At 52.8% G+C, this 21,372-nt stretch overlaps 1 long non-coding RNA gene across 1 annotated transcript; it reads left to right on the top strand.

The window, feature by feature from the left end:
- The first annotated feature begins 5,083 nt into the window (after window positions 1-5,083).
- Window positions 5,084-9,854, top strand: LOC118147694 (uncharacterized). The gene is made up of 3 exons (XR_004734157.3): window positions 5,084-5,637; window positions 5,813-5,985; window positions 6,849-9,854. It is a non-coding gene; the product is annotated as an uncharacterized LOC118147694 (long non-coding RNA).
- The last annotated feature ends 11,518 nt before the right edge of the window (window positions 9,855-21,372 follow it).

Below are 21,372 nucleotides of genomic sequence, written 5' to 3'. Positions count from 1 at the left end.
TGATGATGGTGGTGATGGTGGTGATGGTGATGATGATGGTGATGATGGTGATGATGGTGATGGTGATGGTGATAGTATAGTGATAGTGATGATGATGGTGATGATGGTGGTGATGGTGATGGTGATAGTATAGTGATAGTGATGATGATGGTGATGATGGTGATAGTGGTGATGGTGATGGTGATAGTGATGGTGATGATGATGGTGATGATGGTGGTGATGGTGATGGTGATGGTGATAGTGATGATGATGATGGTGATGATGGTGGTGACGGTGGTGATGGTGATGATGGTGGTGATGGTGATGATGGTGATGGTGGTGATAATAGTGGTGATAGTGATGATGGTGATGGTGATTATGATGGTGATGGTGATGATGGTGGTGATGGTGATGATAGTGATGGTGATGTTGGTGGTGATGGTGGTGATGGTGGTGATGATGGTGATGATGGTGGTGATGATGGTGGTGATGGTGGTGATAATAGTGATGATAGTGACGATGGTGATGATGGTGATGAAGGTGGAATGCCACACAACTCTATGCCGTGAACATACTCTCTTCTTTCAGCGACTCTCCTGCCTTCTCTTCAGACCTGGCCTCTGGGTTGACAGTTTCAGATTGAGGTTAGCAGGGATGGCGGTCGCCACCTGTAGAGCAGTGTCTTCAGCTGTTGGGCCTCAGACTCAACAAGAACATGATGGAAAAGTCCTACTTAACATTCAGTGTGGGTGTCACGCAGGTCCGAGACACACGGGCTGCACAGCTCTGCTGAGTCTCGAGTACTCACCTGTGGGTTTTGTTTTGTTTTTTGTTTCAGGCACCGAGCTGACCATTTCCCCAGACATTCTTGCTCATGGACATAACGCACATAACTCTGTAAATCATTGCTCCCATTGTGCAAGTAGAGAAACTGAGGCTCCAGGCTATGACCTTCTCAGGTGTATGTTCACTCTTTGAAACATGTGCCTGAAAGTTCAGTTGACGTCTGTGCCAGCTCATGTGTTAGCGTGAGTGGGTCGTGGGATGCCCAGATTAAACATTGTTTCTAAGTGTGTGGGTGAGTTTGTTTCAGGAGGAGTCAGAGTTTGAGTCAGTGGACTCAGAAGAGACCATCCCTTCCTAATGTGAAGGCAGGCATCATCCAAGCCCCTGAAGCTCTGGATAGAGCAGAGGCAGATGAAGGAGGAGTTCACCCTGCTTTTCCCTGCTTCACTAAGCTGGGACATCTCATATCGTCTCCTCCAGCCTTGGACTTGTATTTACACTATTGGTCCTCTGGGTTCTCAGGTCCCCCTGAGTCTCAAGACTCAGACTAAATTATACCACTGGCTTTCCTGGGTCTGGAACTTGCAGACCCATATTGTGAGACTTCTCAGCCTCCATAATAACAGGAGCCAATTCTTGATATTTATCTATCTATCTATCTATCTATCTATCTATCTATCTATCTATCATCTATCCATCCATCCATCACGTCTATTATCTGTCTAATCAATCTAATCTATGTATCTGTCTTATCTATCATCTAATATATCCTGTCTATCTAATGTATTCTATCTTGTCGATCTAATCTACCCTATTATTTATCTATCATCTATCCATCCGTCATCTCTCTATTATCTATCTTATCTACTATCTATCTAATCTATCTATCTATCATCTATCTACATATGTATCTATCTTTTCTATCTATCCCATATGTCATCTATCTGTCTATTATCTATCTAATCTATCTACCTACTTATGTGTCTATCTTATCTGTCTTATCTATCTACTATCCATCAATCATGTATCTAATCTATCATTTATCTAATGTATGCTATCTAGTCTTATCTAATATATTTATTATCTATCTAACTATCTATCGATCTATCTATCTATCTATCATCTGATCTCTCTCCCCCCCCCGCCCCCGTCTAATCAGTCTCTTCCCTCCTGGCTCTGTTTCTCTGGAGAACCCTGGCTCATGACAGTGTCACTCTGGGTGCGTGTGGAATTGTCTGCTCATTATTTTGGTCTCAGCTCTGTTGCCTTTTACTGCTTCCTTCTGCAAATGCACTTCAGTCTCTTCAACGTGGCTAAGAGCAGACAGCTCTGCCGTGTCTGGTGGTGGGAACCTGACGGTCCATTCATTCAGTGCTAAGCCTAACTTTTTTTTGCATACATTTATATAAACTCATAAATGACAGTTAGGTGACAGTGATACTGTCTCCCATGAGACCAAGAGAGTGCTGGGGGAGAAGATGCCTCCTGGAAACCACAGCAGGGGTCGCAGTGCTTTGACTCCGTTTGACTAAAAAAGAGACTTAAGCAATTTTCTCAGTATCTCCAATTCTTTCATTTCCTGGAGTTCACCTAAATATGGAACGTGTTCCTTTCTTGCGCGAGGTGTCCGTGAGACATACTTAAAACCAGTCAGTACCAGTGTTTCAGTAGAGAGAAACCGTCCACCCGTATATGTTTATATTTTCACAATGTGGGTGTTAAAGAGAAATAAAAATGGAGGCCACACTTTGGACATACCTTGTGGTCAGCCACCCGTAACCTCATAGCTGGAACAAATCATCCTGATAGCCTAAAACTTGTAGCTCTACTCATACTGAAACACAAAACGTAAGCTTCACATTCTTATGACTGTGATTCAGTGACATTAAACCAATCAGCCTTTGACAAAACAGCTCAGACAGCTCTACCTGTGCTAAAAAAAAAAAGAGTTAAAGTGGGCCGGGTGCGGTGGCTCACGCCTGTAATCCCAACATTTTGGGAGGCCGAGGTGGGTGGATCACCTGAGGTCAAGAGTTCGAGACCAACCTGGCCAACGTGGTGAAACCCCATCTCTACTAAAAATACAAAAATTAGCCGGGTGTGGTGGCAGGTGCCTGTAATCCCAGCTACTTGGGGGGATGAGGTAGGAGAATCGCTTGAACCCGGGAGGCAGAGGTTGCAGTGAGCTGAGATCACGCCACTGCACTCCAGCCTGGGCAACAGAGCAAGACTCCATCTAAAAAAAAAAAAAAAAAAAAAGTTAAAATATGCTAGTTAATCCTGCAAAAGTTGGAATACTTCCTGTTTATGCGTTATGAACTGCTGTGACTGCCATAGGCAAGCTTTCTATACTTCGTTTGAAGTTTCTTGGATTGTGAGCTGTGCCTTCTCTAACTGTTTGACAATAAACTTAAAAATTTTTCCTAAGTTGATAGGACTTCAGTGTTGACAGATACAATAACTTCCTACCGTAGCATTTGGGTGAAGAATAAATGAATTAGTGTCTGTTAAGTGTCATGCAAAACTGCAGAGAGAGCTATGTAATTGCTAACTTCTTCTTTTCAGTTTATTTCCCTCTGTCTGGTAGCTTCTACGTGCGTAATTCGTGTATAAACACACAAGACATATTTATTACCCTTACATTTTAAGCATATCTTTAAAAATAAATCTAAAAGTATTCAGTGTATCTATCCTCCTCCTGCATGAGACAGGGAAATTAGCCTGATTTAACTTCCGCCCATGCTCACCCGTTCCCCCAGCACCCACCACACTGTCGTCAATTATTTTGTCAGATGTTGTTATTTTTTGTTCTTATTTATCACCAATGCCTTTTAATATTTATGACGAGGCTTCAGCATTTGTTTGCTGAGCCTTGATTTGTCACACGAATGTGTCTGTGTTTCTGGCAGTGCAGAGTTCGGGGCTCGCCCTGGTGATTCCTCTCCTGTGAAGGCGCCATTGCTCCTGCATCCTGAGGGCTCCGCTGCCTCTGCGTCCCGCTGCAGGTGAGCCCCTGCAGTCAGTTCCAGGATGCTTCTGTGTCGATGGCCTGCTTTTGACCTGCAGAAGTGTAGAACTCCTCTGTGTGTGATGTGTCCAACTGCCCTAGATGGACCAGGAGAGGGTTTTCCGTAAGCAAAAGGTTCCTACCCATGACCTCCTAGAACGGGTCTTTCCTCTATTACCTCTGCCATCTTCTGGCCATCGTAGTGGGCGTGTGTCAGACACATGGGGCATTCAGACAGGTGGGGGATAAGGCTCTGTGTGTCCCTCCAGCCTTGGTGCAATTCCCGCTTCCCGTCTCCGGCTGCGGCTGTCAGAGCATACTGGCCTCTACAAGCGCATGCACGCCTGGCTGAAGCTGTGAAGACGGGCTGCCTCTTCTCTACAAGTGAGAACCTGAGTGGGCTCTCCTGTGCTTTATTTCAACCTTCAGAATGGCAGATGCCCCCTGCCCGTGTGGACGGGGGCTTCTCATGGCCCAGAGTCTCCAGGTCAGGCCTGTCCCCACCCCGGGACTGAAGCCTGCTTGGGTCTACTCCTGCTGCCTGGAGACCACTGGGCCAGCGTAACTGCCCATCCTCTGTACACCAGGAGCTCCTGCAGCTGAAGCGAGGCTATGCTGCACACCCGCCCAGCACTTCCACACGGCCCGGGCACACCTGCCCAGCACTTCCACATGGCCCGGGCACACCCGCCCAGCAATTCCACATGGCCCGGGCACAAGTGACAAGCCCCTGCATCCTGCCGCTGTGAGAAGAAAGGACCCTCACATCACAGAGGAGTAAGGTGTGGCTCTTGAGCTAAAAATCATCTGTGAAGTTCTCAAATCATCTCTGATGGATGGGTCTTTTCCTTTAATTTTTTTAGAAAATAATTTTGTATTAGGTTCATTACTTCCCTTGACACTCCTCCTTCAGCTGGAAAACCAGCTCCAAGCTAAGATAAACTTCAGCTAAACACTGGAATGGAATCCAATTTAGATGTCCCACTAATTCAGTAAAGCTGATTAACATGGCTCTGCTTTTCGAATCCGTTTGGCGGGCTGCAGGGTTTCTGTTTGGTAAGCAGAGAGGAGATAAATGGGTCACTGTGTTTATGACTCACCATTCCCCTTAATGTCCACACTGGAGAGAGTCCGTTCTGATTACAATTAAAATGCTTTTATGCCATTTTAGCAGTAATCGAGCGAACCCGGCCATTTGTGCTTTGATTCTCTCAGTTAAGTAATTGATGATCACCAGCCATCATTGGATGATAACATTCCATCACTCGGCCTCCGCCCGTGACTTAAAAAGAGCCGGGACTGTGCTGCTGAGTCACTCAGGGAGTCGGCCTCTCGGGGAAAAGTGGGCACTTCCTTACTGACAACGGCTTCTGGAGGTCACGGCTGTTTGCACAAACCTTCCCAGGTTTAGGAGTTTGATGTTACCTCGGAGGGCTGTGGGTGAGCGTGGGTGATGGTGCAGGCCCAGGAACCCATGTGGAGGTCTCAGCCTCCTTGATTAGCCCCAGACAGGAGCCAAATAAACACGAGTGGGAGGCTCTGTGGGCAAGTTTGTAGCCAGCCTGCGGGTCCTGCTGGAGTCCGGAAGCCACAGGAGCCATCTTCCTTCCTGGGCAGCCGCCGCGCGGAGGAGGAGCCCACACAGGAGTCAGGTTCTGAGGCTGAGTCGGTGCCTGGGAACAGAAGGGAGCCCCAAGGGGACACTGGGTACAGCTGGGGGGCCGTGGGCTCTGAGTAAAGACTTGAAAGGGTTGTGACATTGGCGGTGGGACTTTCCAGGGAAAGGCGACAGCTCCTTGAAGGGCCGGAGGCCGGAGGCCAAGGCAGTCAAGAAACAGCAAAGAGGAGGAAGAGCAGTTGGAGAGGTAGGAGGACTGGGTGTGCCCGCCTGGGGGGCTGAGCAAGGCGGGCTAGAGGGAGGGAACAGGAGGACTGGGGCCCCAGGCTGACCTCAGCCTAGGGGAGTGGCACCTGGGTGTACTTTGGGGGCCTCCTGGGGCCCCTCACGTGAACCCTGGCGCTACACCTTCACTTTGCTAGCAGAACGCACCTTGATGGGGCTGGCGCCAAGTGGGGACCAGTGCCTGACTCCGGAAGGAGGGGATGGAAGCTGGAAGGCTGCTCAGGTGTGGGCAGCACTCCCAGACCACAGCCCAGCCCTGTGAGGACTCGCACAGCCTGCAGGAGCAAAGGCCACAGCACCCAGGCTACAGGTGCGGGAGGGATTGGAGTGGGGAAGGGCAGGAGGGGTTGGCACTCAGGGTTCAGGTGCGGGAGGGATTGGAGTCGGGAAGGGCAGGGGGGGCACCCAGGGCTTCAGGTACGGGAGGGATTGGAGTGGGGAAGGGCGGGAGGGCACCAGAGCCCCATCAGGCCCTGGCACTTCCAAGGGGGAGCTGGTACCACTTGCGGCTAATACAAAGAAGGGCCTCCTGGCTCACTTTGGACACAAACCCCTGTCTGAGCTGCCTGATCTCAGATGCCCCAGAGAGGAACGTTCCTGCATGGGGCCAGTTGGCTGGCAGCCTGAGGGCCTTTCCTGAGATCCCTTTCTTGGGTCTCCCAGAGCCATGGGAAGCAGACCCCGGCCACTTCCCTGGTGACCAGCTGGGGCCAGAGGGGCAGCCAGTCTTGGGTGGCAGAGAGGATGGTGAGGCCAGGCCCTGGGGACTGCAGGGAGGCAGCTCCAAGGAGGACCCCTGCCTTGTGAAAGGGCCTGGTTGCCGCCTGGAGGAGCTGGGGCTGGAACGCAACCCCTGACTCGATGGAAGACGCAAAACCAAGCATCCCTGCAGGTGCCTCTGGCCTGTGCTGCATAGGATGCTGCTGGCCTCCTTTCCCTTATTTCCTGGGGCACAAGGGAATGAGCGGGGAGGATGTAGCCTTCCAGGTTGCAGCCATGGGAAGATAAGGAAGGGAAGGGGGCCTGGGGGGAGATAGTAGTGGGGCAGGGCTGGGAGAAGGTCAGGGCCCCAGCAGAAGCTCCCGCTGACAGGCAGGTGGGGTCTGCCCACTCCCCTGCCCTGCCAGGCTGCCTGCAGTGCCCACCCAGACCAACTTCCTTTCCTTTCCACAGCCTCGCAGTGGCCTCAGGATGAGAGACCCTGCTAGGCAGTTAGGAGGAGGGTTCCCTGTCATCTGCAAGAGCTGGTCCTGCTAGAGCCAGTCAGATCCCTGAATAGCAGGAGATGAAGGTGAAGAAGAGAAACTGAGCGAAGCCCCGTGTCCCAGATGGCAGCCAGAGGCACACGTGCAATTCGGCGTCCAAGCTACCCGTGCTGTGTAACAAGCGGCCCGGCACTGGGACTTCAGCCCACAAGAGCTGCTGTTTCTCAGGGTCGGTGGGTTGGTGGGGTCCCTGCTGACCTGGGCTGGAGGAGGAGGCTGGCCCCCCTCACATGCCTGAAGAGCAGCAGGCGGGCAGTCTCAGCTCTCCACTGTGGCCTGCCCAGCAGCAGCCCTGGCACCATCACAGGCTGGCCTCCTGGCTCCCAGTGAACCAAGACAGCGCAAGCTCTGAGGTGCAGGCTTTCAAGTTTCTGCTGAAGCCACGCTGTCCAATGTCCCAGCAGATTCCAGGGAGGAGAAATAGATTCTGCAACACAATGAGAGTGAGTTCCCCTGCAGGGGGCTCTCATGGCGATGGGTGGGAGGGCCCTGCCCTCGGTGCTGACAGCCCACCCCGCCAAAGGGCAGGTGCAGGGAGGGCAGGCGGCAGGAGGAGGAAGCCATGACCTCGTCTCGTCAGGGGTGTCCGGGAGCAACTCCTCCCTGACCACCCGGTGCCTGGAGGCCTGCGGAGTGTCACTTAGCCTCTCCTTGCCTCAGTTTCCCCAAGAGTAAACTGGGATAGGAAGGCCCCTCCATGGCTCCACGTCAGCACCCATGGGTGATTGGGGTGGAACACAGCACTTGCCTGGCCTGCTATAACCACTCAACAAATGTTTGCTGTTAGTGGTATTCCCCACCACGTTCGCACTGTCCATGGTCAAGAAGGAATTTGGCAAATCGTATTAAATATTTGCTCTTACTGTTTTTTATAAAATGGATAAATATCCTCTTTAAAAATTCAACTCCAAAAGAAAAATACAAATCAAAAGGCAGAAGGTGGAAGCCGCAGCCAGACTTTCCCGAGGCTGGAAGCTCTTTTCAATGATGGAATGAACTCAGTGTGGTCTGAACAGGTGGGCGCGGCCCCGTGGGAATGGTCGACTTAAACACGCGGCCGAGATCCAGGCTGGTCTCGAATTCATCTTCAGACCTTCCGGAAACCGTGGCTCCCTGGGGTGCTGCTGAGTGTCTGACTGTGCAGCACGTGGAGGGTCAGTTTCAGGCTGAGAGGGCGGTTGTTCATGGATCTGTGGGAAGGGGCTGATTGGTTCCTGTGGGCCCTGGGGATGGGGTGCAGAGGGTGGGTGATGACCCGGAGTTGGTCTCTCCCTGAGTTTCTGGACTTAACACCCAGAATCGAGTCCTGCATGCAGAATCCACAGAGAAGATGGATGTGAGTTGAATGACTGTGCCCCAGCGTTCCTGAAGGCTCTCCAGGTGTCCTCTGCGTCCCAGGGCGGGCCCTCCCCTGCACCCCACCACCCTCCACTGGCCCTGAGCATCCCCAGGCCCGGCTGTCCTTCACATGCGTCTCCTTATCCTGCCGCCGCCGTCCTCCCTGTTAGGGCCCCACCCCTGTGCCTGCCCAGTTTAGGGCCCCACCTGGTCATCAACTTCTCACATTTGGCAACTGGCTCGCTCTGTCCCCAATTGTCCACTGGCCATGGGAATGGGCCCTGCACAGAACTCTTTCACCACTGGGCCTGAGGCGTGGCAGGGAGCACAGCCCCCCGAGGAGGAGGATAGAAGGTGGTGAGTTGGTGGGTGGGCTCCACACGGTGTGATGTCACGGTGGGAGGCGTCTGTACCCACACGGTGTGATGTCACGGTGGGAGGCGTCTGTACCCACACGGTGTGATGTCACGGTGGGAGGCGTCTGTACCCACACGGTGTGATGTCACGGTGGGAGGCGTCTGTACCCACACGGTGTGATGTCGTGGTGGGAGGCGTCTGTACCCACACAGTGTGATGTCATGGTGGGAGGGGTCTATACCCACACGGTGTGATGTCACGGTGGGAGGCGTCTGTACCCACACGGTGTGATGTCGCGGTGGGAGGCGTCTGTATCCACTGTGGGGATATCAGTCGATATCCACTGTCGATATTGCTCCCCGACAGTCCCCCACTGGGGCCCACAGGTGTCCACAGATCCTGCTTCTTTTCCTGATACCAGGTCGGGGTCTCCTCCTGGTTCTCTGTCTCCAGGCGTGGGGTCAGTCCTGGCTTCCATCCGGCTTTCTGGAACGTGGCCTGAGGTGGAGGTGCTGCTTTGGCCGGGCCTGGGTGTTTGTGGAACTCGCCTGTTCCTGACCCTGGCCAGAGCGCTCAGGATGACGAGGACAAACCAGAGTGTCCTCAGCACACCTGAGCGGTCACCGGAGATGGTGCGGTCAGCTGCCAGGCGATTTCCCTGCAGAGTCGTTGTCTGTGAACCTGGGGAGGGTGTGTGGTTTAGACGCTGCCATTTGAAGGTTGATCGAAACTTGCACCCATTTGAACCTCCAAGGAGCACTAATGTCTTTTCTGGAAAGCAGACGGTCACGCGGCCCCATGTGGGGACTTCGAGTCCAGCATCATCTTCATCTGAAACTTCCTTGTCATGCCGAAAATGAGGTGTCATGGCTCATTCAAATGAATATTAATAAATACAAAGTTTGCTAACTTTCTGAGTCAGAAATAAAACCCTTAAGCCCCTTAAGCCTCAATCTCATATTCTTGCGATGTCTAAATATTGCTTAAATTTGGGGCTGGATTCCACTGCTGTCATATTTTACGAGTCACAAAAACTGTGACTTTGTTTCATTGTTTAATGAAGTTGTAAATGTCAAAGCCGATTTAGTGCCTGCAGTGAAGGTTCTTTCTGCTTTACTGGGCATCTGATTAAGAATTTATATTTCATTTAATTTTCCGTGTGCAGACTAGAAATAAAGCGTTTCTCTCTGATTTCTTTTATGAATAAAACGATAAAACTTATTTTTCCAGTAAGTTCTTTGATGTGTGGGGGAAGTGTCTGAGGAACCCTGGAACTGTTGCGTTGGGGGTTTGGCGTGCGGTGCCCGGAGCAGACGGTGTATCTGTCATCAGCCACCATGAACGCAGCACATGACAAGGACCCCAGCAGCTCAGGGACAGCGCATATGGACAGTGGGCTCAGCTCAGGACGATGGGTCAGCGATGTTGGCAGGCGCGGACTGGCAGTTCCCTGGCCTGAGCTGGACTCCGTCACTTGTCCTGGTCACTGAGGGTCGATGACCTGGGTTGGCCTGGGCTGGGCGGCCAAGGTGACCTGGTCCAGCAGGCCAGCCCAGGGGTGCTCAGGGGTGCTCACAAGGAGATGCTGAGCCTACAGGAACGGTGGCACCCATGCCCGTGTCTGGAGGTCAGGAAGGCTCAGGAGCCGCCAGTGTTGCTATGGACATTTCGTGGGTGTCCTGTTTGTTACCCACTATATATTTACATAAATCCATATATTTATATAATTACAAATCAGCAGTTTGTGTCAATTTAATTAAATTTCTTATAAATTGGGCAAGGAAGTAGGATTCCCACATTCGAAAGAAAACGCAGACACGGCACACAGAGGCTTGGCAAAACATCAGAAAAGAGGAGACGGAAGTTTCCAGAAACGTAGAGTTTAGGTAAGTAAAACAAATAAGAAAGAGAAAATAAAATCCAGAATATGGATGAGGTCTTAATGAGAACAGAATACATTCCCCGTTCAGTGAAAGAATGACTGAGTTAGAAGACAAAAGTCAGCTCCATGGCTTAGAAGAAACACTTGAAATTAGGTGGCATACAAAGGTCAAATATAAATCAGTGGCCATTTTAACTTCATTCCTGGAAGAAGATACACTTAAAAGCAGACAAGAGGAAAGTAGATGATTACATAACGAAAAATTGTCCATAAGAAATTTAAGGCTGGGCACGATGGCTCACGCCTGTAATCCCAGCACTTTGGGAGGCCGAGGCCTGTGGATCACAAGGTCGTGAGATCGAGACCATCCTGGTCAACGTGGAGAAACCCTGTCTCTACTAAAACTACAAAAATTAGCCGGGCATGGTGGCGAGTGCCTGTAATCCCAGCTACTCGGGAGGCTGAGGCAGGAGAATCGCCTGAACCCGGGAGGTGGAGGTTGCATGAGCTGAGTCCACGCCACTGCACTCCAGCCTTGGTGACAGAGTGAGACTCTGTCTTCAAAAAAAAAGAAAAAAAAGAAAGAAATTTCATTAAATAGACATAAGCTGCTAACTTATATTGGTGTAAATATATGGAAGGTAGCAAATATATTTATACACCCACTAAATGTACAGAGCAAAAACTACCAGAAAATCCAGAGTAATGTGAACAAAAATAGAAGCAGAATAGGGTGTCCGCATACGTCTCTCGGAATCGCAAGCAGAAAATACATCAAAAAGACTATCAGAAACACAAACAATGAACAATACAACATAACTCACGTTCTTCAACAAGAAAACATCACGCTTTGTCCTGTCACCTGAATATTCCAATAAATGGATTGCCCTCAGCCATCAAGTAAACCTTAACATATTTAAAAAGGGAGAATCGCACAAATTGTAAACTCTGTTTATAATCCATTTATAATCACAAATTATAAACTCTATTTGTAATCCAAACATTTATAATTTGTGAGATTATGAACTGTATTTGGTTTCTAAGCATTTGACGTGCAAAAATGGTTAGAAACCAAAAGAACCTACTAACATCCTGCAAGATATCAACACGTGAAGAGAGAAAATAGAAATTTAATAACAGTTAGAAGGTGTTTGTTTTTTGTTTCTTGAGAGGGAATCTCGCTCTGTCGCCCAGGCTGGAGTGCAGTGGCGCGGTCTTGGCTCACTGCAGCCTCCACCTCCCAGGTTCTACCTTTCCACAGAGGCAGTCATTCTGTCATGGGACCCACCCGCCTGACCTCATCTGGCCCTAATAACCTCCCCAAGGCCTCACTTCCAAATACCTTCACACCGGGGATCGGGGCTTCGACATATGAATTTTGAGGGCACAAAACATTTAGGTCACCGCAGCAGTGATCCCATGTTCTTGGAGAGAAAGGCTTCATAGGAAAACCAAAGCCAATTCTCCCAAAACTAATATAAAAATTCAGTGAAATCCAGGGAGAAAGTCCGCATGGATTTATTGTGAGGATTGGATGGAATGATCTTCCGGTCCGTACAACGGTCTCCGAATGCTAAGAAAATCGTCAGAGGACTCAGTGGTTTGTCTTAGTCCATTTGTGGTGCTACAGAGAAACACCCAAGGCTGCCCAGTGTACCAAGAAAAGAGGTTTATTTGTCTGCCAGTTCTGCGGGCGGTACAGGAAGCATTGCCCTGGCCTCTGGTCCTGGGGAGGCTCAGGGAGCTTCCTCTCATGGACGAAGGGAGCTGTGTGCAGAGATCCTGCATTGAGAGAGGAAGTGAGGGAGAGAGAGGAGGAAGACCCCCAGCTGTTTAACAACCAGCCCCTGCAGAGTGAGGCCCCCCAACTTGAGGACAGCGCCAGCCATTCCTGAGAAGTCCGCCCCCACGACCCAGGCACCTCCCACCAGGCCCCACCTCACACGCTAGCAATCACATCTCCACATGGAGTTTGGGGACAAACGTCCTACCCTAGCAGTGGTTCTAGGAGGAAGAGTCCATAATCAGGTGTTGAGCTATGGAGATGTGGAAATGGGAACAGTTCCGTAACCTCGTGAGAATGCACGACTCGGTCTGTGGGAGGGGAGAGGGCTGGGTGGGTCCCAGCACCCGTGGGCTGGATTGGAAAGGAAGGCGGGCTGGTCTTTAGTCCCAGCATGAGGTTAGATTATGTGTGTGCAGGGGCGAACCCATTTAAATCAGCCTCTGGGCACGCAGACCCCTCCCTGTGAACACAAAGGCCTCTGAGAGAGTCTGAGGTCGAGGTGGTGACGGAGCTGTGGCCCATCTCACCCCATTTCACCCCCTGAGGATCTTCCAGACAAAGCCCGGCAGGAGAGGCGGATGGAGGTGCAGCTACACGGCACACAAAACGAGCTTTCTGTAATTTTCCAGCTCGACAGAAGGGGCGGCACTCACAGAGCCTTCTGCTAACACTGCACATCTGAAGAACTAGTAGCCGAAGATGGGGTTGGAATTTAAAACTTGCCTCGTCACCCGCATTCCCAGATGTGCAGGGCCGGGCGGGTGCCGGGAGCTGATGTCGGGAGCTGGTGCCACAGCTGCCATCTGGGTGTCTCTTCTGGTCGCCTCTGCTCCCTGCACCCTGGGGAGTGGAGGAACCGGCGCCCAGGCCCTTTAGCGAGAAAAGGGAGAGGGTGCGTTGTCTTCACGGCACGTGGTCCCAAGGTCTCCCGTGGCAGCCTCAGAGGCGCCAGCACAGTGGCCTCTCGCTGGGAGAATCTCAGCAGCACACACGCCTTGCCCACCCCTGGCCCAGAGCAGTTCTGGGCACCCAGCTGGTCGCTGAGCTGGGTCCTCCACGGCCCTCCTGCATGTGGGCACTGACCTCAGCTGCTCTGGTGCGGACCCCAGCAGTTGCAAGCCACCTCCACCCCCTCCCCTTCCCTGTCTCTTTTCCTCTCTCTCTCTCTCTCTGCCTCTGTCTCTCACTGTCTCCCTGCCTCTGTCTCTCCCTGACTCTGTCTCTCCCTGCCTCTGTCTCTCCCTGTCTCCCTGTCTCTGTCTCTCTCTGCCTCTGTCTCTCCCTATCTCTGTCTCTCCCTGTCTCTCTCTCTCTGCCTCTGTCTCTCCCTGTCTCTGTCTCTGCCCCTGTCTCTCCCTATCTCTGCCTCTCCCTGCCTCTGTCTCTCCCTGTCTCTGTCTCTCCCTGTCTCTCTGCCTCTGTCTCTCCCTGTCTCTGTCTCTCCCTATCTCTGTCTCTCTCTCTCTGCCTCTGTCTCTCCCTGTCTCTGTCTCTGCCCTTGTCTCTCTCTCGGCCTCTGTCTCTCCCTGTCTCTGTCTCTCTCTCTGCCCCTGTCTCTCCTTGCCTCTGTCTCTCCTTGCCTCTGTCTCTCCCTGTCTCTGTCTCTCTGTTTCTCCCACTCTCACGTCCTCACCCCTGTGCTTACCCTGGCCTGGAGCTCTGTTCCCGTCCTCTGGTCCCTTCCTTCCTCTTTGACCCCCGACCCTCACCTCCAGGAACCTGCACTGATGCCAGTGATCTCAGCCCAGCTGCCCTCACCCTCCCTTATGGGGGAATCCCTCATTCCCCTCCGTGCCCATGGCCTCCTTCCTACCAGCATAGCTCAGAGGCAGGGGTGCTGACCTGCATGGATGGCCATGATGGCCTTCAGAGACAGATGTGGTGGCTCACAGCTGAGCAGAGAGGCCTCCTGTGTGTGCCCAGATGAAGCTGGGGTGCCAATGGGACAGAGGGACTCAGAGAGGAAGGAGAGAAAGTAACATGGAGAGGATGGGGAGGACACAGAGACGAGGGGGATGAGGGACTCACAGAGGATGCAGGGTATGGGGGACTCGGAGAGGAAAGAGAGCACCTAGAGAGGAAAGGGGATACTCAGAGAGGAAAGGGGGGACTCAGAGAGGAAAGGAGGGATCTGGAGAGGAAAGGGGGGACTTGGAGAGGAAAGGGGGCACCTGGAGAGGAAAGGGGGGACCTGGAGAGGAAAGGGGGGACTCGGAGAGGAAAGGGAGCACCTAGAGAGGAAAGGGGGTACTCAGAGAGGAAAGGGGGGACTCAGAGAGGAAAGGAGGGATCTGGAGAGGAAAGGGGGGACTCGGAGAGGAAAGGGGGCACCTGGAGAGGAAAGGGGGCACCTAGAGAGGAAAGGGGGTACTCAGAGAGGAAAGGGGGTACTCAGAGAGGAAAGGGGGGACTCAGAGAGGAAAGGGGGGACTCAGAGAGGAAAAGGGGGACCTGGAGAGGAAAGGGAGTACTCAGAGAGGAAAGGGGGACTCAGGAAAGGGGGGATCTGGAGAGGAAAGGGGGGACTCGGAGAGGAAAGGGGGGAACTGGAGAGGCCAGCAGGAACTCGCTGGCTCTTTGTCATGGGTCTTGTTTTCTCTGAGCCTGATGCCCACATTCAGGAGCCCCTTGGTCCTGGCTGGACAGACGTCCACCCCCAGCCCTCCCCGCCATCCTTCCTCGAAGCGTTACCATTTTCTCTTCTCTGAGGGGAGTACCTCGAGAGGAGGAAGTGCGTTGTGTTCCAGTGTGTGCTCGGGGTGCAGGAGGTGTGACGCTGGGCACAGAAGCGAGGTGGGTTACCAGGTGTCCACCTGAACGGCCACCCCAGCTCTCGCTGGGCTCCTCTGTGATGGGAATTTCCCCTAATGTAGCAATGCATTCAATTTTCACCCGAGCCTGTGAGGCAGGTGCCGTAATTATCCCAACTTTATAGTTGAGAGTTTGCGCCATTTTCTGGGATGACCTGAAGGGCTGGATTTGTTTCCGAGCCCCCTCCCTGCCACATGTCCGGAGGGTCCCATCACACGGCACCAAGCTGTGCAGATAAAGGGGCTGTTTGAGACAAAGCCTGTCCCAAGCTGTCGGGAGAACCAAGCCGAGAGGAGATCTAAGACTCAGCGATTTTCCTCCCTGCTTCCTTGAAGGAAGGGGCCATCATCACCCGCACCTCTCTGACCCCACCGGGAGAGCCCAGGGTCACCTGCACCTCTCTGACCCCACCAGGAGAGCCCAGGGTCACCTGCACCTCTCTGACCCCACCGGGAGAGCCCAGGGTCACCTGCACCTCTCTGACTCCACCGGGAGAGCCCAGGGTCACCTGCACCTCTCTCACCCCACCGGGAGAGCCCAGGGTCACCTGCACCTCTCTCACCCCACCGGGAGAGCCCAGGGTCACCTGCACCTCTCTGACTCCACCGGGAGAGCCCAGGGTCACCTGCACCTCTCTGACCCCACCAGGAGAGCCCAGGGTCACCTGCACCTCTCTCACCCCACCGGGAGAGCCCAGGGTCACCTGCACCTCTCTCACCCCACCAGGAGAGCCCAGGGTCACCTGCACCTCTCTGACCCCACCGGGAGAGCCCAGGGTCACCCGTGCCTCTCTCACCCCACCGGGAGAGCCCAGGGTCACCTGCACCTCTCTGACTCCACCGGGAGAGCCCAGGGTCACCTGCACCTCTCTGACCCCCCAGCCTTGGTTCTGCCCCTGCATGGTGTGATGAGCGTGGTGTCACCTGCAGAGGTGTGTCACCTCCCAGGGATGTCCGGGTGAGGTCGTGGGGAATCCACACTGCCTTCCAGGAGGTGCATGCTGGGAGGAGACTCACCTGCACCTGGGAGGTGATTCCACCTGCTATAAACTTTATGCCATAGTTGGGGGGAAGAAACGCAGCATTAACCCTTTATGGTGCTATACCATGTTAATGACATGTAAACTGAAGGGATCAGCCACAGCCCAAACACCCCACAGGTTAGCAGGAGAGGAAAGCACGTGTCCATGGTTCTGACTTCCTGTGTTCAAAAGCCACAGGCTCCTCACCAAATGCAGGTTCCTGGGCCCGGGATCCCAGCTGGGGTGGAGTCTGGGGAGCTGTGTGTTCATGAGCAGGTCAAGTGGTTTCGGTGCACAGGCTTTCAGACGATGAGCTGGCAAAACTGAGGTGCCCGAATAAGCACCCCGCGAGGAGGTCGTGTTTTACTGGAGATAGTGCTAATAATTCCTTTCTGTCATGTCTACTGTTATGGCAGCGGCCGCTTCCGGGAATCAAGACCAGCACAGGCTTTACACCTTCCTCAGAGGCCCCTGGGGAATAGGATGGCTTTAACAGACAGGAATGGCGAAAACCCACAGGTGCACACCGTAGGTCCACGCAGTGTGCTGCAGCCAGAGGTGCGAATGACGTCTTGGCTCATCGCTGGGGGACCAGGGCGGCTCTGGTAGTGTCCCCACCCGGGGAGGGGCGCACATCAGCCCAGGAATCCCGGGACGAAGGGCCTTGTCCTGGGCCTAGATTATCTTGCAACCGGCTGGCTCCTGGGCTTATTAAGCCAAGGAGCCCTGGAATCCTTCTGGGACCTCATCGGATGAGCAAGGGCCTCTCCTCTCATGGGTTCCTGGCTCATTTGTGCCAGGGAAGGGGTGGGAGGGGGGTTCACACCTGCAGCTGACCCAGACTTGTGGCAGGAGGAGGGGTGGCCCCAGGCACAAAGACCCCCTTGGAAGGTGACGCCTCCACCACATGCAACCGCAGCTCTTTCTGGAGGCTGCTCAAACACTCTCCTCCCCCGTTACCAGCTCCGGCCCCGGCCTGGCTCACTCTTCCCTCCTGCCTTAATTTTGCTCGTGGCCCTGACTGTGGGCATAAACTGTGGAAGTGCGACTGAAGCTTCCCTCAGGGTCTGCCTTTCCCAGCAGGTGGGGCCAGTGATGGTTTCATCCACAGCTGGATCCAAGCCTCTGGAAAGTGGACCGGAACAGACCCTCATAAAATAAACGGGGACACCCACACCCCTTCCCATCTCCAGTTCTTCTGACTTGAGGGAGAAGTCAGACCGGGCTCCTGGGAGGAGCGGGTGCTGCCCCTCCTTCCTCTCACACTGGGGTGAGGGTGAGTTATTGTGAGCTCCAGCACTTACAGGGAGGAGGTAGCTGATTAATCAGCTCAGTTCTGGGTTTTCTTCTGATCATCTATTTTTTCCTGCATAAATCCCCTGAATGACATGTAGATAAATTCTTGAAATGATGAGTGTCCCCCCTTGAGACAGGATTTCATCATCTCACCTATTTAACTAATTTATTAGTTACAATTACAACTCAAAATGGCACCAACTTCAGCATAATCAAAACTACATTTCAATTATTCATTGAGCCTTTAATTAAGAAGCCCCACTAAATTAGTAAAAGCTTCAGTGTGAATCAAATGAAAAAGCGCATCGAAAGTCTTGACCAACTTTTCTCCATCTCAGGGATTAAGTTTCCTTCTGCAGATGGCTGCGAGCTCCCTCCTGACAGGGGCGTGCTGCGGGGGTCCTGCCGGCAGGTGGACAGGTGCGTGTGAAGGGAGGCAGCCAGCGAGCTTCTCACCTCAACAGCCGGGAAGGAATTCTGAGTCATCATTTGTGCAATGACTGCGGACGCCCAGGAAGGAGGGTCCCCGTGGAATGGAGGTGGACGAACACCCAGGAAGGAGGGTCCCCGTGGAATGGAGGTGGACGAACACCCAGGAAGGAGGGTCCCCGTGGAATGGAGGTGGGCTGCGTGCACCCTCGGGTGGGGGATAGGATGAGGCCTCCGTCTCCTTTTCGCCCTGTCCAGAACCTGTCAGCGCAGGTTTCGGAAGCTGGAGGCAGGGAGCTGACCTTGGTGCTGATGCCTGTCCCGGCCTCTTAGGACCTGGCAGTTCTCCCGGCAACTCTGTCCTGTCCACAGCGGAGCCCTTCTGGCCTCCTCCTTTGCATCTGTTTCCTGCTGTGGGAGATGCTTCTCCTACCCAGGGCCAGTTTTCCAAGTGCTCAGCCTTAACTTCGGGGAGAAAATGCAAATTAGGGTGAGGCAAGGGGCTGTTCAATCTTGTCTCTGGGAGAAGGCTCCATGCTGGCTCTCCCAGCTCAGGCAGCTCCTACCCCCAACTTCCAAATGGACAGAATTCGTCCTGCTCTGCTCGTCACCAAGAGCTTAATTCTCCTGAGGCTGCAGGGCTGCAGTGAGCTAAGCTGACACCTCCCTCGCCCCCAAAACTGCCACCTCCGCACCCCACCTCTGGGTGTGAGCCAGATGAGACAAGGGTGTAGCAAAGTGCCCACACCAGCAGCCCCTGAGAAGACGCCCTGACAGTGAAGAGGACACAGGCTGCTCTGCTCGCCTGTCCCTTGGAAGGGCATGTCCACTTCACCTTTGGAATGCTGCACTTCATGAGCACTTGGCAGCCCTGGGAGTTTCGGCAGCTCAGTCCCCATCACGCCAAGGTCAGGCCGGGGCTGAGTCACGAGTCACAGCCTGGGTGGTGGGATTCCCTGTCTGTGGTCACGTCCCAGATCCAGGGGAAGGCACAGATATAAGTCTGCTGTTTTCTTTTATTTTCTTTCTTCTCGATTCCTTCCTTCCTTCCTTTCTTTTTTTTTTGCTCTCTCTCTTTCTTTCTCTCCTTCTTTCTTTCTTGACTGGGTCTTGCTCCGTCACCCAGGCTGAAGTACAGTCCCAGCAACCTCCGCCTCCCAGCAACCTCTGCCTCCCAGGTTCAAGCGATTCTCCTGCCTCCTGAGTAGCTGGATTACAGGTGCGTGCCATCACGCCTGGCTAATTTGTGTAATTTTAGTAGAGACTGGGTTTTACCACGGTGGTCAGGCTGGTCTCAAACTCCTGACCTCAAGTGATTCATCTGCCTCGGCCTCCCAAAGTGCTGGGATGACAGGCGTGAGCCACCGTGCCCGGCTGAGTCTGCTGTTTCCAGAACTTGGTCCCCAGTTGCAGGGAGATGCCACTGAGGACACCACTGGAGAGCTCTTGACACACTGAAGAACACAAACTGTCTGTGAGATTAATTCATTGCACCCCAGTGCTTGTCAGAACGTTTCGGAGATGGTAGCTGCCAATTAATAATGCATCTTTATGTGACGTCCTTTACTTTATTATCCTTAGCATTAGGGATTCAAATACTGCAGCCAACACGTATATTCAATTATTTATTAGAAACACAGACGAGGAATGAGACAATACAAGCACAGTTTACCATCCAAAAACAGTGGGGAAAGATACGGCCCTAGATCACCTGGGTTCTGTGCAGAAAAGTGAAACACGTGCAGGTTCTCAAGGGGACAGTGTTGGTTTGGGTTTTGTGTCAAAGGGTCTTAAGACACAAAGGTCCTGGGTTTTGTCTGTGTCTATGGATGCTTTCCTGCAGCTCTGCTCCTGTGCTACCTGTCCCGTCATCTCTCTTTACATATTAATAGAGGGATTATCTTCACCGGCCCAGGCCTAAGACCAGAAGGAGGACAGTGCGACACTCCTCTCCCCGCCTTCCCTCCTCCCACTCAGTGCCTCTCAATCTCCCCCTTTCTGTCTGTGTCTCCTTCACACACACACACACACACACACACACACACACACACACACACACACCTGGACCTGATCACCTCCCGCTTTTCGGGGAAGAATCTCAGAATCTCCACGTGGAGACTGGAGACGCTTATCTGTCCTTGAATCTCCTCCAGGAAATTCTTTTTTTTTTTTAAGAGACTGGGTTTCACTGTGCTGGCCAGGCTGGTCTTCTTCTTTTTTTCTAGTTCTCATTAAATTCTGGAAAGACATGTTCTTTCCCTTGGCCCATCAGGCCTGTGAGTGGGAGCTTCCTACGGTTGCTAGTCCCTGGGTTGCTAGTCACTTTCTCTTGTTTCCTTAACTTTGTCTATACCTATGTAGATGGCCCCTTAATTCATACAGGAAATGCTTCACAGGATGTATTCTGCTGCTGCTCCCCGGCCTCAGCGAGGTCAGTCTCCGAACAGAAGCAGCTCACGGTGTCATCACAGGGTTAAGATGAGTAGGAAAAACCTCTCACAGCACAAGTTAAACACAAAGAAATGGCATCTGTACATCCAATCTTTCACTTCCTGAACCTTCTAGATTTCAGCTGGCCCCTGGAGAGAAACACACACACACTCTGTATTTCTTGCACTTGAAAGTTTCTCCAATATTTGAAGGACTCTCTCATGCATCCTCCCCACCTTTCTGAGCAGGCAAGCCCAGGCCCGTCCATAGATTCAAGAGTTCCAGATTCCGTCACTCTAACATCCACTCAGCTTCAGCAAACGCCACGGAGCACCTGCCACGGCTGACGAAACACCGTGAACACGCCGTGAGTCTCTGCCCTGTGCGCGTGCCGCACCCCAACGAATGCCACCTACCCAGTGCCCACGCCGCGCCCTCCTGGAGCGGGGCCCTCGGACACACAGACGTCCTCGGCGCTGCCTCACGGGCCCTGCGGACCACACGATCTCACACCCTGAGTTCTCTACTTTGATTAGATACCCTGAGTTCTCTTGATTACATAGCCCACCCTGAGTTCTCTTGATTACATAGCCCATGTGGCTTACCCACGTGATTCTACGTCACATCACATGGACTTTAATGCAAAGTTCTTAGGTGGAGTTTTTTTTTTCGCACTTTAAAAGATTTCTTTATGATAAGTTCGGATTTATGTCCCCACCCAAATCTCACGTGGAATTGTAACTGCCCATGTTGGACAAGAGGCCTGGTGGGAGGCGGTTAGATCCTTGCGGGCGACTTTCCCCTTGCTGTTCTCGTGACAGTGAGTGAGTTCTCCAGATCTGGTTGTTTAGAAGTGTGGCGCCTCCTCCCCGGGTCCTTCTGCTCCGCCTGCTGCGCCTTCACGTCGGCCGTGATGGAAAGTTTCCGGAGGCCTCCGCGCCAGGCTTCCTGTTCAGCCTGCACCCCGTGAGCCAAGCACACCTCTTTTCTTTATAAATCATCCGGTCTTAACTAGTTCCTTACAGCAGTGTGAGATGGACCAACACCTGTTTAATGATTTAGAGCCTAGAGATGCATCCTCG

The sequence above is a fragment of the Callithrix jacchus genome, chromosome 1, assembly GCF_049354715.1.
Source record: "Callithrix jacchus isolate 240 chromosome 1, calJac240_pri, whole genome shotgun sequence".
Lineage (NCBI taxonomy): Eukaryota > Metazoa > Chordata > Mammalia > Primates > Cebidae > Callithrix > Callithrix jacchus.
The sequence above is the reverse complement of the archived record's forward strand: the minus strand, read 5'-3'. Positions and strand labels throughout refer to the sequence as shown.